Genomic DNA, 15,343 nt, shown 5'->3' on the forward strand with positions numbered 1-15,343 from the left:
CAGATTTTTTGTAACAACATGATGCTTTTACATGAATAAATGATGACAGAATTTTAAATTTCTAGGTGAACTATTCCTTTTAAATGTAGCTGAAATGCTTTTGTGTGTCAAGATCTGAAACAAGTAGCACTCTCAACTCAGTATGTGTGTGTGTTTGTATGTGTTTTATGTGGCTTGTTATTGAGATTTTTTTTTTATGTGAGTCACTGCACCCAACATCAGCGGCAAATGAAGAAATTGAAACAAGAGGAAGTAATTTCATTAGAATCACAGATGACTGTGTATTTATGGTGGTACATTCAACCGTGAACGTGTGTGTGCAAGTATTTGAATTTCTTTGTGCTGCTGCGTGACAGACAGAAGGGTCGAAGTTGACTGTGTACTCAGATGTCACAGCAGATCCGCTAGGTTTTTATGAAAGCACCAGGGAGAAGTAAAGAAAAGACGATGAATAGATGGAAGAGAAATGAATAGAATTAGGTCAGGAGGGGAAGTTTTTTGTGTGAGTGTGAGAGAAAGCTGATGGAGTTAATGGACCTCTGAAAGCCTATTAGTTCTGCATGGTGTCCATCATTTGAAGATCAATAACTGCTAATCTACACATGAGTGTGATCGTCATACTCACTGTTCATGCATACATATATAGTGTGCGCTCTGACAATCACGTCTCAGTAACAGAGGACTCACTTAGAAAGATAGTAACACTTCAAGAAAAAAAACTCAATCAAGCAAAGAGAGAGGAAGAGTGAGAAAGTGTGGGGTGAGAGGTGGAGGAAGTGAGAAAAGAGTGGGATTGAAATTCTGACCTTTGTGTTGTGCATTGAATTCAATGAAGCTGCAATCCCCAACAAAAAGCTCAAAACATTGTGTGATGACTTACATGACACTGAATGTATTCATTCAAAGACACACTGACAAATTTGGCTCAAACATTTTAATTATAAATTGGCTGATTCAAAGCTTCATGATGTTATTTAGCCAAGTTCCTGGTTCGATCTGTTTTTGGTCCTGGAACAACATTCTTATCAAATCATCCTTCTGTGGATCTTATCCTAACCATTACCAGTGTCTGAAATCAGATTGAAAAGATACATGTATTAGAATGTTGTTTAAATTCTATTTTGATTTACTCACCCTCATGTTGTTCCAAACCAGAATGACATTATTTCTTCCATGGAACACTAAAGGAGAATCATAGCAGAATGTCTGAGCTGTTATCTTCCATACAATGAAAGTTGATGGGGACACCAGGCTGTCAGAAAAGGCAAAGCACCATACAAGCACCATGAAATAGTCTATATATCTTGTGCACTATATTCCAAGTCTTCTAAAGCCATATGAGTGCTTTTAGTGAGGAATAGTCTGAAATTTAAGTTGCTAGCATTCTCTGAAAATCTTGATTGCCATTGTTACCACTCACTTTTGTTGAATGGAAAAGAGCAGCTTGAAAGTCATAAGGGTTTGAAAAGACATGAGAGTGCATAAATATTTACAGAATTTACTTTATTTGGATGAACTATTCTTTCAGCTCAAAACCCAGGCCCAAAGCCTAACCCCAACCCTTATTGAACTCAAAAATCAGATTGGTTGAAATTAATATTGTTCCAGGACCAACAACAATGTTCATTGTAGAACACATCCTAATTAGGTAAATCACATTAAGCAAATAGGGCCAATCGATCTTTCAATCTGTAAGATTATTTTGAAAGAATGACAGGAATGGAAATATTGTCGTATTTACACTCACCGAAAGGATTATTAGGAACACCTGTTCAATTTCTCATTAATGCAATTATCTAATCAACCAATCACATGGCAGTTGCTTCAATGCATTTAGGGGTGTGGTCCTGGTCAAGACAATCGCCTGAACTCCAAACTGAATGCCAGAATGGGAAAGAAAGGTGATTTAAGCAATTTTGAGTGTGGCATGGTTGTTGGTGCCAGACGGGCCGGTCTGAGTATTTCACAATCTGCTCAGTTACTGGGATTTTCACGCACAACCATTTCTAGGGTTTACAAAGAATGGTGTGAAAAGGGAAAAACATCCAGTATGTGGCAGTCCTGTGGGCGAAAATGCCTTGTTGATGCTAGAGGTCAGAGGAGAATGGGCCAACTGATTCAAGCTGATAGAAGAGCAACTTTGCCTAAAATAACCACTCGTTACAACCGAGGTATGCGGCAAAGCATTTGTGAAGCCACAACACGCACAACCTTGAGGCGGATGGGCTACAACAGCAGAAGACCCCACCGGGTACCACTCATCTCCACTACAAATAGGAAAAAGAGGCTACAATTTGCAAGAGCTCACCAAAATTGGACAGTTGAAGACTGGAAAAATGTTGCCTGGTCTGATGAGTCTCCATTTCTGTTGAGACATTCAGATGGTAGAGTCAGAATTTGGTGTAAACAGAATGAGAACATGGATCCATCATGCCTTGTTACCACTGTGCAGGCTGGTGATGGTGGTGTAATGGTGTGGGGGATGTTTTCTTGGCACACTTTAGGCCCCTTAGTGCCAATTGGGCATTGTTTAAATGCCACGGCCTAACTGAGCATTGTTTCTGACCATGTTCATCCCTTTATGGCCACCATGTACCCATTCTCTGATGGCTACTTCCAGCAGGATAATGCACCATGTCACAAAGCTCGAATCATTTCAAATTGGTTTCTTGAACATGACAATGAGTTCACTGTACTAAAATGGCCTCCACAGTCACCAGATCTCAACCCAATAGAGCATCTTTGGGATGTGGTGGAACGGGAGCTTCGGGCCCTGGATGTGCATCCCACAAATCTCCATCAACTGCAAAATGCTATCCTATCAATCTAAAGAATGCTTTCAGCACCTTGTTGAATCAATGCCACGTAGAATTAAGGCAGTTCTGAAGGCAAAAGGGGGTCAAACACAGTATTAGTATGGTGTTCCTAATAATCCTTTAGGTGAGTGTATAAACTGTTAGCCTCCATTGGTATGGTATACATCTGCTCCAGTTAGGAGCACTTTTATTTATGTATGTGTCGTGGGTGTCAGTGTGAGACTGAGTGACTTCTTGAGGAGCCCCAGACACCTGTAAGGATCAGGCAGGAAACAATTGAGATCTTTGGCTTTTTAGTCAAGGGAGAGTTTATGCATAATGCAAGGTATGTGTAATTGATCTGAACCTGTGCTTATGTGTGCTGCGTACAGTAGTGTACAGTGTGTGTCAAGGTGAAATTAATGCAATCACACACAGAGTGAGTGTTTCTGTTCCTGTTCCTGTTGCTGACGGCACGCTGCACGAGTGTTTGTAGTCTGCTAGCCTGCATTACTTATTCTTATTTTCATACGTTCGTCGTTTTATCCTTTGTCATTGTACCGCGTGTTTCAGTTTTTTCCGCTTTTCTACTGTTTCATCTATGTGTATTTTATCTATTTCTGCTGGTGCCTAGGTCGAGTGTGTTTGTAGATTGCTAGCTTTTTTAGCATCGCTTATCTATCTGTTTTCTGCTTTTAATCCTTAACATCTGCCATTTTTCAGCCCGCATCAGGTTTTCCACCACATTATTCTCTTATCGCGATTAAACTGTGTGCATTTTTTATGTGCATCCGCTTTTCTCCTCTGTGTTACATGGATTATTGCATCGATCTCAAAGCACTGCTTATCAAGAACAACCATAAAAACAAACAATTGCATGAGGGATTCACATCGATCTCAAACCCTCACCACTCAGCAACAACAAACAACAACAACAATCAATTTTGGTAAGTCATGTCATCCGCTCATGTTATTTCTTCCTGCATTGCATGTTACATATTTACAATAACTTCATCCATCAGCAGTGAGGGATTCACATGTGATAAATATAAGGAATTAGTCAGGCTGATGGAGAAGGTTAATGAGTTAGAGACACACGTCCGAACGCTAGTGGAGGTCAGTGAGAAAGAGAAGCCGGTAGATACTGTTTCGGATGTGGGTAGTATAGAGAGCAACACACACAGTTTCCTGCTGTAGAGCCCCCGCAGCAGGGTGTTTGAGTGGCATCTCGGCGGCATACTCGCTAAGCTGTTCCTGTTAGGGTTTCAATTCTCTCCACTCAGTGATGCACCCACTGAGAATCATGTTGAAAGAGCCCTTGATATTGGTGATACTATTGTAAGGAACGTGGAAATTGTTATGTATACCTTGTCTTGTCTCACTGTTGCCCTTTGTTTGTCATTTTTGTCACTTTTGTAGTTCCTTAGTTTTCACTTTTGTCACCCTTGTAGCTCCATAGTCTTCTTGTTAGCCCTCGTGTTCGCTGTTCATTGTTTTCACCAGCCCTCGTTAGTTTCCCATTGGTTTCTGTTTATCACCTTGTCATCTTGTTTGAGTTCTGTTTATTCATTTACTCCCGTTTTCCCATGTCCATGTATTTTAACCCGGTTGTTTTCACTCCCCGCGGTCAATCGGTGAATGTTGTTAGGCCTGGTATGTGTTCCCTGCCCGAGTTCTCAGTGTGATTTTCATCGTGTTTAAGTTTCCTGTTTTCCCATTGTGGGTTTTTTCCTTTGTGTTTATTTGTTTGTTTGTTTAATAAAGTAAGCTGCATTTAGATCCACTCTTCTCGTCTGCTTTCGCTGCCTCCATTCGTAACAGAACGATTGACCGCAAATGGATCTAGCGGCTTACTTCAAGGAGCCTGTGCCCACGCCTTCCACGGTCAGCGAGCCTGTGCCCACGCCTTCCACAGTCAGCGAGCCAGCGCCTGTAGCCTCTACCGTCCCAGAGCCTTCCTGGGCTCCGCCTTCCAAGCCTCCCAGAGCTCCGCCTTCCGAGCCTCCCAGAGCTCCGCCTTCCGAGCCTCCCAGAGCTCCGCCTTCCGAGCTTTCCAGAGCTCCGCCTTCCGAGCTTCCTAGAACTCTGCCTTCTGAGCTTCCCGAGCTTTCCAGAGCTCCGCCTCCCGAGCTTTCCAGAGCTCCTCCTCCCGAGCCTCCCAGGGCTCCGCCTCTCAAATCCCTCGAGTCTTCCAGGGCTCCGCCCCTCCAGCCTCTCGATCCTTCCAGGCCTCCGCCTCTCGAGTCTCTCGAGCCTCCCAGGGCTCCGCCTCTCAAGCCTCTTGAACCTTCCAGGTCTCCGCCCCTAAAGCCTCCTACGGCGCCCCCTTCCACGGCTCCGCCTCCTGAGACTTCCTCGGCTGCCCCTCCTGAGCCTTCCTCAGCTCCGTCCCCTGAGCCTCCCTCGGCTCCACCTCCAGAGCCTTCCAGGCCTCCGCCTCTAGAGCCTCCTATGGCGCCACCTCCATCGGCTCCACCTCCTGAGCCTTCCAGGCCTCTACCTCTAGAGCCTCCTGTGGCGCCACCTCCCTCAGCACCGCCGCCAGAGCCTTCCAGGTCTCTGCCTCTAGAGCCTCCTACGGCGCCACCTCCCTTGGCTCCGCCTCCAGAGCCTCCCAGGTCTCCGCTTCTAGAGCCTCCTCCCACGGCTCCGCCTCCCACGGTTAGGCCTCCTGATCCTGTCCTTGCCCTGTGGCCAGCTCCCAGTCCGCCTGATCCTGTCCTTGCCCTGTGGCCAGCTCCCAGGCCGCCTGAGCCTGTCCTTGCCCTGTGGCCAGCTCCCAGGCCTCCTGAACCTGTCCTTGCCCTGTGGCCAGCTCCCAGGCCTCCTGAACCTATCCTTGCCCTGTGGCCAGCTCCCAGGCCCCCTGAACCGGTCCCTGTCCTGTGGCCACCTCACAGGCCCCCTGACCCAGTCCCCTCTGTACCCCCCTTGGACTGCCGGTCTGCCCTTTGTGCCCCCCTGGACTGCCTTCTTGCTCTCGTGCCCCCCCTGGTCTGCCCGTCTGCTCCTGGTGCCTTCTTTTATTTGTTTCTTTTTATTATTTAGGATCATCTGGAATCCGATCCTTTGAGGGGGGCTCTGTTATGTATACCTTGTCTTGTCTCACTGTTGCCCTTTGTTTGTCATTTTTGTCACTTTTGTAGTTGCCCTCGTTAGTTTCCCATTGGTTTCTGTTTATCACTCCCCGCGGTCAATCTGTGAATGTTGTTAGGCCTGGTATGTGTTCCCTGCCCGAGTTCTCAGTGTGATTTTCATCGTGTTTAAGTTTCCTGTTTTCCCATTGTGGGTTTTTTCCTTTGTGTTTATTTGTTTGTTTGTTTAATAAAGTAAGCTGCATTTAGATCCACTGTCCTCGTCTGCCTTCGCTGCCTCCATTCGTAACAGAAATAGAGACTCCAGCCACTATTGTTAAATGCATTTCAGGTGAAAGAGCATCTGACATCAGATCAAATTTATAAGTGCTTGCTAATGCTAAATGTAGATTTTCTAAAATTGTTATTCATGATGTCTGGCTTCGCCAGTCGGAAATCACTAGAGATAATGTTAAAAAGGTGTGTTCATTTGCAAAAATTATTTCAGACACTGTAATATGGTCGGGCCACCTCCCTGCTCCTTGTGGTGATGAGGTTTATAGTAGATTAGTGTCACTGAATGGCTGGATGTCTGAGTGGTGCTTGGAAAATAGAATAGGATTTATAGACCATTGGAAGAGTTTTTTGGGTAGACCTGACCTGCTAAAGAGAGACGGACTCCATCCCTCCAGGGAAGGTGCTGCTTTTCTCTCAAGTAATTTGGCTCATAGTCTTAATAATGATAGTATTTGACTAACTGGGGCCCAGGTCAGGAAACAGACAAATGTCTAGGTTACTATTGTAACCCCCGTTCCCTGATGGAGGGAACGAGACGTTGTGCGATTGTAGTGATACAAGGGGCTTCTTTCGAGAGCCTTGGATACCTCTAAATATGAAAAAGGCCAATGCCAAATTGGCGAAAACAATTTGCATATCCGCCCCTGGACATACGGGAATAAAAGGATTGTGCATCTGTTCAGTCAGGTTCTGCACTGAGGATCAGAGAATAAGGTTTGGCCATTACAGCGGCTTAGTACAGTGTTGTGGCAAGGGGGAATGCTGATGCTGGTGCAGCAAGCTGTAGGGTGCCAAAGGAGCATGGGCATCAGACTGCACGTAACCTTCTCCAACGCCCCACTAAGACGTGATATTGTTTTTATGAGGTTCCCAGCATCTGAACAAGGATTTCTAAATATGTGATAAGCATGGAGAAGCAGGCCGCGACAGCTGCAGCCTTTTCTCTCTCTATGTTTCTCTTCATAGAGTGTTAGATGACGCTGGGGCCATCTAGCCATAACACGCATCGGGGAAGGTGTTCTTTTCCAGTCTCATTCTTTCAGGGCGACGTGAAAATGTGGTAAATACGTCACATGGGCCTGTTACGCCTCACATAGAAGTGGTGCCGTGGTAGGTCCTGCCTAATGAGGGAGGAGCTCTACAAACATGGCGACCGGGGCAGAGGCAACTGCCCAAGGGAGATGCTGCTCTGCCTGACAGGGGGACCGTACCATGGAATATACATCACGGGGTTACTGTGATAACTGGCACCTATGGAACGCCTATTTCAGTACAGAGTAACTAGTACCCGTAGTGGGTCTGGTTGGGAATTCGTCCACTGAATTCACGAGCCAGAGGGCTGGGGAGGAAGAACATCCAGGAAGTGCGAGTTTGAGGACTCACATGGGAGTAAAAGCGCAAGTGTTTGCCTCAGTGGAGGGGAAAGGCGCTAGCGCAAGCAGTATACCCGGTCAGTCGACGTTCTACCCGTTCTTCATGCTCAGACCTGACAAAAACACGGGACAAAACCAACTCAACCTGGAGATTGTAGAATCTGACAGAAGCAAACAAGCGTGCAACAGGGCTGGTGGCCCGCTGGGATTTACCTGGCGAAACCGCACCCGCCAAACTCCCCAAATCGCCTCCATCGTCAGCCAAGTCGGCCTCAAACCTGTGGGAAGAAGGCGCGACGCGGGGGGTGGCTGGAGTGGTGTTTCCTTTAAGGAAGGAAAGCCGCGACCACAACGTTGCCATGGTCATGCTCTCACAATGAGAACATGAACCATACATAAATGCTGCCTCAGTGTGATCGCAGCCCATACACGTGAGGCAGCATATATAACTGTCAGAAGCGGAGAGATATCTATCACATCCAGAAACTACACAAAGGCGGAAAGGCATCTTGAAAAAGACACATCTTTAAAAAGATGTTCGACACCAATGTGTAAACACTTTTAGAGGAAATATACTCTTTTAGGAAATGCAGTTGAAGCGCCCAGGGGCGTGGACTGCACTGGCATGCAGAGAAGGGAGAAAGCCACTGGTAATGCACCGTAGGATCCAACAGGAATGCTCTTAGAGGTGAGTGGAACAGTAGTGAGTGTCTCAGCTTGCTGATCACACAACCGCTCGGCTCCGAAGAAAGACTCTGACTGAACAGAGGCACAATCCCCACCTTTTATACCCGTATGTCCGGGGGCAGGACATGCAAATTCTGTTCGCTAATTTGGCATTGGCCTTTTTCATATTCAGAGGTATACAAGCCTCTCACTACTAGCCCCTTGTGTTACTACAATCGACACAATGTCGAATGAGTGACAGAAGGGGAACTGGTTAATCCGAACATCTGCTAGCTGCCTTGAGACATCACAAGGGTCACATAAACTACAACACATAGAGACCATATCACTTAGATATCACATAGAGACTGTGTCTGTTCCCCGAACTACCAAACACAAAACTCTCACAAAATCGTTTAGAAAAATTTAAATTAAGGTCAAACTTGAAAAAAACTAAAAACTAGTTGAGATAAATATCATATGAAAGTAGGTCTACTAAACATTAGATCTCTTTCTAGCAAAGTACTAATTGTAAATGAAATTATTACAGATCATAGTTTGGATGTGCTCTGTTTGACTGAAACCAGGCTTAAACCAGATGAATATATTAGTTTAAATGAATCTGCTCCCCCAGGTTATTGTTATAAACATGAGCCTTGTCTGAAAAGACGAGGATGTTTTGCTACAATTTACAGTGAAGTTTTTGGTGTTACTCAGAGGACAGGATATAAATGTAAGTCTTTTGAACTAATAATGCTTAATGTGACACCATCAGATATAAATTTAAAAAAACTCTTTCGTCTTTTACCTTTGCTACAGTATAAAGATCACCCGGGCCTTATTCTGATTTCCTTGGTGAATTGGCAAATGTATTATCAGATCTTGTAGTTACTGTAGATAGAGCTTTAACTGTTGGGGACTTCAACATTCACATAGATGATAAAAATGACACATTGGGAATAACATTTAGCGATATTCTCAACTCTCTTGGATTCAGACAAAATGTAACAGGACCAACTCATTGCCATAATCATACACTAGATTTAATTCTGTCAAATGGAGTTGATGTTGATACTATAGAAATTCTGCCGCAGAGCGATGACATCTCGGATCATGAGACATGTCCCAAGAAACTTTAAAATGGCAGTTATCAAACTGCTTATTAAGAAGCCACAACTTGATCCTGGAGAACTGGCTAATTATAGACCGATTTCAAATCGTCGAAAATACTAGAAAAGGTAGTATCCTCCCCAATATGTTCATTTCTACAGAAATAGTATATATGAACAATTTCATTAAATATACTGTATTTAAGATGTAATGCCAGGGTGTTTCCCTTAACCCTCTAGGGTCTGAGGGTGTTTTGGTCCCTGGAGAAGTTTTGACATGCCTTGACATTTGTGCTTTTTTCAGTTGCTTAAAAACACATTAATAGCTAAAGTCTGATAACACTGTATTCAGCACAAACTGGGCTACAATAATATGTGAGCAACATGTGTGTACATGTTTGTATTTTTGAGAAATTAACGTATATGCATGGTTTTTGAAAAAACTAAATTTTTAAGTAATTGAAATAAGGCCATATTACACATACTAAACATTTATAGAGTTTTTGATACAAAATGATGTGAAAACCATCCTGATCACTCATTCATACAAAACAAAACAACAGGGTAGAACTTTTGTAAGACACTTTTAGTGTTAGAAATGTCATATGCGAGGATGCGTGAACTACCGTGAATATTGATTGTAATTCACATCTGAGGAGACAAATACTCCTCCCCTGGGCCTATCAATGAGAAATGTGACAGAAAGAGAATGAATGTGAGGAGACTTAAACAGCTTCGGCTCCACTTATTCCACAACGAGAGTGCTTCTGTATTTATTTATTTTGCATTTTTGCATTATAATTCCCTCATATTTTGAGATCTACATCACCTAAAGCTGTTAAGAAAGTTTAGAGTCCATCTGGACTGTGAGTTGTACATTTCTTCCTCTCCTCAGTCAGGCGCGAACTGCAGTGCTGCTTTCACATGTCATCATTAGAGTTTAATGTGATCTCATGTTACATTCAAAAAACTATTCGACAACGGAAAGTTTTGTCTGCAATTTTTTATTGTCGACATTGTCGAGAAATTTGCCCTTTTTAAACCATAATCGGTCACTTTTTATGATTGTGAAGAGAAAGATTAATGTGCAAATGTGACTGATATTTATACACTGTAAAGTTCGTTCACATGACTTGCACCAGTGCTGCAGAATACATTGAAGTCTATGAAATGGCTCCACATTACACCAAAGTGTTTTTCACACATATGCTATCTAAGCAACTGCAAGCTTTTTTCTCTCTTCCAAATACATGTTTTCAATGTTTATTGTGCACACCGCCAGGTTTTTTACGTGGCAAACTCGTAAAACTGCCCCTCTGTGACGCTTTCTGCAACTCTTGTCATGTGGAGGGCAATGCGCCGTTTGACGAAGGCCTTGACTCAACTCATGTGAAATATGCTTTACAATGATGAAAGAATATTATTGAAACTCAAAATTATTATTATTTGTCTATTATTGTGGTCTTTCGTGATAAAATCCATGCTCAGCAGTTTAAATAGGCTACTGTAGGAAAATGATACTGTAAATCTGCTTTATGTTTATAATTCTTATACTGAAGTCAGTAGATTTGTAGCATGCAAGTTTTAATAAAGGAGAAGTTAATGATGCTATTGAAATTCACTTATTAGACTATTTTTGTTGTCTTTTTGGATGAAACATAATGCTCAAACTGAAGGAAGACATTAGATCTGCTTTGTTCTTTTAATTCTTAAACACTATAAAGTCTCTTAGTAGATTTTGGTCATGAATGACTCAAAATTATTTGCTGACACACTCATAGCACATAAGACACTCATTTGTCACCACTTAGTGACATTTTCAGAAGGGGTCACTGAACTAATCAGTTAATAAAATTGAACAAATTTGTGAAACAGAAGCAAGCCTCACCAAAATACTCTTTATTTTGCAGCCAATTCTGCACAATTGCTAACTTGAATAAACCTGAATTGGTGCTTTTAGCTTATTCTTTAAAAAAAATATCCTCAGAAAAAATGTTTGTGGACCAGTGATTGTCTTACCTTTTTCGCCCCTTATGAGTTTGCATCCCTGTAATTTGTTGTGGCATTGCAAGAACAAATCTACAAATTAGTTTTCATTACCCATTTAGAGCTCTTGCCACCTATGTGACTTTTTTTTTTTTTGCATAGCCGAATTTAAAACAACGTAAACATGCTACTAAGACAGACAGAAAACATCTTGAAAAGTTCTTGAAAAGGAAAATATTGACGATGGTTAGCCATATGGGATACTGGTGTGCCGTAGAATTATTTAGCCATAAAAAGTATGAATGGCAGAAAAAAGGTTGGGAAACACTGAATTATTGGGCCAAAAACCTCTTAAACAATTCACTAAAATATCAATCGTCTCTCGATGAATGTACTGATACATTGTCTTGACAACAGCGAAGAACTTATATTAGGTATTATATTTTAAACCAGTCTGTCCTTTGAAAATCAAATGACCAATGTTTGTAGAACAGCATTCTTCCACTTAAGAAATTTTGCTAAATTACGACACATGCTCACTGTTGCTGATGCCGAAAAACAAATTAATGCATTCATGACCTCAAGACTAGATTATTGTAATGCATTACTGGGAGGATGTCCAGCAAGATCTTCTTCCTGGAGGTGCTCAATTAGCTGACAGTGTCGTGGAGGGCATCTTTTACTGCCCGAAACCGACTTCCTCGTTTGTCCGCTCTCACTACCCTTGATGTTGGGATGGTCCACGGGTACATGGAACTCCCTCAGGTGGATAAGGCTGTTGCGGTGCACCTATGCCCGCAAAACGGCGCCACCTGGCAGGATCGTCACACCCCTCCAAGGCCTGTAGATTGACATTGTCTCTGGCAACCAAGGCCTACAGCACCACTGGACAGGCCGCCTCCACCCTACACACCTTGGCCCTCCTGCAAGTCCAACAGGCCAAGGCGCTAAGAGATCTGCACTTGGGTAGTCGTGATCCTGATGCGCTGCAGAAACTGCGCTCGGCGACCTATCCCTGCTGCGGCTCAAGATCTCGCACTCCGTCTGCTCACCAAGGGCTTCCCCCCGTGGCGGTGAAACCCCAGGCAGCTCCGCCCCAGCGTAGAGCTCCCCGCAGCAGGAGGGCGCCCCCCGTCTCAAGAACCTCCTCCCGGACCCGGTAGGCTCCCAAGCGCTCCTGAGATGGGCAACTCAGGGAGAGAGACATCTGCCATTGAGCTGGTGTCCAGACCACTCCATCCCCCGGTGCAGAGCAGGGTGGAGAATCTTTTGTTCCTTTTCTTTGTTTTCTGCAGGCCCAATGAGCTGCGGTACCCACATTGTCAACAAAAGAGCAGTTTTCTCACTCCTTGGGTCACTTAGCCGGTGCCCACAACTGCCGTTCTCATGGCGATCAGCTACCGAGCACTTGCAGTCGGGCCCCCATGAACGCAGACACTCCATCTTCACGTGCCCAACTGCACAACACTCGCACCTCAGGCCGGCAGGTGGTGACGAGTCTAGAGGTCGTGGCTACAGAACCTCCTTCTCATTCGCCTACCCGCCCAAGGCCGGATACGCGGAGCAAGGTAAATGCTTCGAGCCACTCTTCAGAACAATCACCTCGGGACGGAGCAACGCTCCCCGACGTGATGTCACCTGCTCCCCCCCGCCACATGGCCCCAACTCCAGGTACGTCACACGTGATCGTCCCCTTAGTGCCCCTCGCCCGGAGCTTGGACGCGTGGCTTACGCTTTCAAACCCATTGGGGTGGCTGGCCAGGACCATCCGATTCGGCTACGCGATTCAGTTCACCAGGCGCCCGCCCTGTTTCAGCAGCGTCAGCTTTACCTCAGTGCATGGCGAAAAAACCTCGACCCTGCGTGCAGAGATCGCAAACCTTCTGCGCAAGGACATGATAGAGCCTGTCCCTCCAGTCGCGATGGAGAAAGGTTTCTACAGCCCTTAATTCATCGTACCCAAGAAAGGTAGTGGGTTGCGGCCAATCTTGGACCTGCGAGTTCTTAACTGTGCCTCACACAGACTCCCATTCAAGATGCTGACGCAGAAACATATTCTGACATGTGTCCGGCATAAAGATTGGTTTGCGACGGTAGACCTGATGGATGCATACTTTCATGTTTCAATATTACTCCATCATAGGCCATTTCTATGTTTTGCTTTCAACAGCCTCCCCTTCAGTCTGTCCCTGTCCCCTTGCATCTTCACGAAAGTCGCAGAGGCAGCTCTTGCCCCGTTAAGGGAAGTGGGCATTCACATACTCAACTACCTCGATGACTGGCTAATCTTAGCACACTCTTGACAGTTGCTCAGTGTGCACAGGGAACTGGTGCACCTCAGCCGTTTAGGGCTTCAGGTCAACTGGGAAAAGAGCAAAGAGCTCTCCCCGGTTCAGAGCATCTCTTTCTCGGCATGGAGTTAGACTCACAAGCGAGCGTGTGCAGTCGATGCTGAACTGCCTGAGTACGTTCAGACCAGGCACAGCGGTACCAATGAAACAATTTCAGAGGCTCCTGGGACATATGGCATCCGCAGCAACAGTCGCGCTGCTCGGGTTGATGCATAAGAGACCGCTTCAGCACTGGCTTCAGACTCGAGTCCCGAGATGGGCATGGTGCCACGGCACATACTGTTTGACCCTCACCCCTTCCTGCCATCACTTATTCAGCCCTTGGATAGACCTCTGTTTTCTACGGGCCGGAGTCCCCATACAGCAAGTGTTCAGACGCGTTGGGCTGGGGTGCCATGTGCTATGGGCACGCAGCCACTGTCTCCTGAATGGGGCCCCAGCTGGGTTGGGACATAAACTGCCTAGAGTTGCTGGCTGTATTTCTTGCCCTGTGCAGTTTTCTGCCATTGATCCGCGACAAGCACGTGTTGATTTGCTCAGACAACACAGCGCTAGTATCGCATATAAATCACCAGGACGGCGTTCACTCTCATCACGTTGCATCTCGCCCGCCATCTCCTCTTTGGAATCAGCAGTGGCTGAGGTCACTGCATGCCACTCATATCCCAGGCAACCTAAACACCACAGCAGACACGCTGTCATGACAGGTAACGCTCAGCGGAGAGTGGAGACTCCACCCTCAGGTGGTCCAGCTGATTTGGGCTCGGTTCGGCAGATCACAGATAGATCTGTTTGCCTCCCGAGATTCCACCCACTGCCCGCTCTGGTATTCTCTGACGGAAGCCCCCTCGGCACAGACGTGCTGGCACACAGCTGGCCCTGGGGGCTGCGCAAGTACGCATTTCCCCCAGTAAGCCTACTTGCACAAGTCCTGTTCAAGGTCAGGGAGGACGAGGAACAAGTCATTCTCGTGGCCCCCTACTGGCCCACTCGCACTTGGTTCTCGGATCTCACACTCCTTGCGACAGCACCTCCCTGGCAATTTCCTCTGAGGAAGGACCTTCTTTCTCAGTGACGGGGAACCCACTGGCATCTGTGCCCAGACCTCTGGAACCTCCACGTCTGTTCCTGGGACAGGATGCGGAATATCTAAACGGTCTACCACCAGCCGTCGTACACACGATCACTCAAGCCAGATCTCCCTCTACCAGGCAGTTTTATGCCCTAAGGAAGGAGTGCTACAAGGATTGATGGCATCCTCATGGGCACTGGACAAGGGCACCTCTCTAGCAGACATCTGCGGAGCGGTGGGCTGGGCAACACCCAATACCTTCGTGAGATTTTACAGTCTCTGGGTTGAGAAAACCCAGAGATTGTAATCTCATTTTACAATCTCATCATTGGAATCTACATCGACAAAACGTTGAGTGAGTGAAAGAAGGGGAATGTCTCGGTTACTGTCGTAACATCTGTTCCCTGATGGAGGGAATGAGATGTTGTGTCCATCTTGCCACAACACTGTACTAAGCCACTGAAAATGGAACTTACTCTTTGCTCCTCAGCTCAAAACCTGTCTGAACAGACTCACGCTTCCATTCTTTTATACCCGTATGTCTGGGGGAGGGTCATGCAAATTCTGTTTGCCAATTTTCATTGGCCTTTTCTCAAAGATAGAGGTAACCGAGGCTCTCT

General features: G+C 45.6%; 1 protein-coding gene across 3 annotated transcripts in view; it reads left to right on the top strand.

The window, feature by feature from the left end:
- LOC127658317 (small conductance calcium-activated potassium channel protein 3-like) overlaps positions 1 to 15,343 on the top strand; it is a 145,140-nt gene that overhangs the window by 41,948 nt on the left and 87,849 nt on the right. The window contains exon 2 of one of the 3 annotated variants that reach the window (XM_052147545.1): positions 3,634 to 3,742. The exons of the other annotated variants lie outside the window; for them this stretch is intronic. The gene's annotated coding sequence lies outside the window, so the exon portion shown is untranslated. The remainder of the gene's footprint in view (positions 1 to 3,633; positions 3,743 to 15,343) is intronic. 3 annotated transcript variants of the gene reach the window in all.

Source organism: Xyrauchen texanus, chromosome 17, assembly GCF_025860055.1.
Source record: "Xyrauchen texanus isolate HMW12.3.18 chromosome 17, RBS_HiC_50CHRs, whole genome shotgun sequence".
NCBI lineage: Eukaryota > Metazoa > Chordata > Actinopteri > Cypriniformes > Catostomidae > Xyrauchen > Xyrauchen texanus.